The sequence below is a fragment of the Octodon degus genome, unplaced genomic scaffold (genome assembly GCF_000260255.1).
Source record: "Octodon degus isolate 3935 unplaced genomic scaffold, OctDeg1.0 scaffold00382, whole genome shotgun sequence".
In the NCBI taxonomy this organism is placed as follows: Eukaryota; Metazoa; Chordata; class Mammalia; order Rodentia; family Octodontidae; genus Octodon; species Octodon degus.
Window position 1 is genome coordinate 550,686 of NW_004524958.1, and position 2,164 is coordinate 552,849.

Consider the following 2,164-nt stretch of genomic DNA (forward strand, 5'->3'; position numbering starts at 1 on the left):
GCATCGTCAGTGTCTTCACAGATGCCAGGCCTGCACCTGGAGCCCAGCGAGGAGCTGAGGAGCAGATGCGGCCGTCACTGCACCAGCACTGGGTGTGGCAGGCACTGAGCATGCAGAAACACTTGGGAGACACATTCTCCCTGTTCTGAGAAGCGTCACGAGGGAGGGCCTCCTGGCACAGGCCAGGGGAGCAGGAAGCATTCACTGCAGGCGAAGAGACCGAAGTAGGACCCTGTACACCTGTGTCAAGGCAGCAGGCCTCCAGAAGGTGCGGCAAGCCAGGTGACCTGGGGCTAGCACTGAGTCGGAAGAGGAGGCAAGTTCTGCACACAGCTCAGCAGGAGCAAGCCGTGAAGATGTCAGCTTGAGTGAATTGGTCATCACAAAGGGACACACACTCTTTCACTTAGGGTCATCAGACTCAGAGACAGAAAGTAGGGTAGCGTTTGTCTCAGGAAGGAGAGGAAGAACGGAACATTAGTGTGTAAAGGACTTTCAGTTTTGCAGGATGAAAATATTGGCAGTGGATGGCAGTGATCATTGCATAAGAGCAGGAGCACTTTGAGCGCCTAAGATGGTTATCATAATGAAGCCTATGATAATGAGGTCTGTGATAATGAGGTCTATGATAATGAGGTCTATGATAGTGAAATCTGTGATAATGACGTCTATGATAATGAAGCCTATGATAATGAGGTCTGTGATAATGAAGCCTATGATAATGAGGTCTGTGATAATGAAGTCTATGATAATGAAGCCTATGATAATGAGGTCTGTGATAATGAGGTCTATGATAGTGAAATCTGTGGTAATGAGGTCTGTGATAATGAGGTCTATGATAGTGAAATCTGTGGTAATGAGGTCTGTGCTAATGAAGTGCATGATAAGGTCTATGAGAATGAAGTCTATGATAAAGAGATCCATGATAATGAAGTCTATGGTAAGGAAGTCTATGATAAGGAGGCCTATGATAATAATGTCATCTATGATAAGGAAGTCTATAAAAATGAAATTTATGATAATGAAGTCTTGGTAGCAAAGTTCATGGCAATAAAATCTATGATAATGAAGTATATGATAACAAGATCTATGATAGTGAGATCTATGATAATGAAGTCTGTGATAATGAAGTTTATGCATGTTCAAACTCAACAAAATTTAATATAATTTGCTGCCTGAAAGGAAGCAGCGATTGATCCGAGGTTTCTGAAATTCACTTAAGATTATTTTCACAATGAAAAGCTAGCAGAAAATGCCCCCCAGTCAGCCTACTAGTTGTCCAGGCAATCTCCAGTTTACTTCAGCTCCTGTCACTTCTGTCTCCTAGAAACAACTGTTTCCCATGATGCATGGCTGCTCATGACGACATACCGTAAGAACCAACCAAAGACAGCCAAGTGCTCTGCCTCTGTACTTCCCCTTTGCAACCCCATACAAACCTTCCTCCCTGGGACTTTGGGATCTGATATTTTGGGAATGATCCTGACCAGTGCCCATTGATGTGAAAGAAATCTGCCTCCAAATCCTAGGTGGTGTTCTGGTGTCTCTGCTCACTGTTGCAAAGGGAATATTATGGTTCTGCATTCAGAGAAGAAAGTTTTGAAATGCTTCACTACTTTGTAGCTAAAACCCCAACTCCCTGGCACTGACACTCAAGCCTGGCCTTCAGAACTGCAGTTCGCTCCTACCACAGGGTTTCCCCCTCTCCCTCGGATGCTCAAGGTGCCACCATGTGTATAAATTGGCAAAGAAATCCAATCCCAGCCCCTCCTTTTTGTAGTACTGGGGTTGAGCACAAGACCTTCATATAGAGCTATTGGCAGTGACCATTGCATAAGAGCAGGAGCACTGTAAGTGCCTAAAATGGTTATCATAATGAAGCCTATGGTAATGAGTTCTGTGACAGTGAGGTCTATGATAGTGAAATCTACGATAATGAGGTCTGTGATAATGAGGTCTATGATAGTGAAATCTATGATAATGAGGTCTATGATAGTGAAATCTATGATAATGAGGTCTGTGATAATGAGGTCTATGATAGTGAAATCTATGATAATGAGGTCTACGATAGTGAAATCTATAATAATGAGGTCTGTGATAATGAGGTCTATGATAGTGAAATCTATGATAATGAGGTCTGTGATAATGAGGTCTATGATAGTGA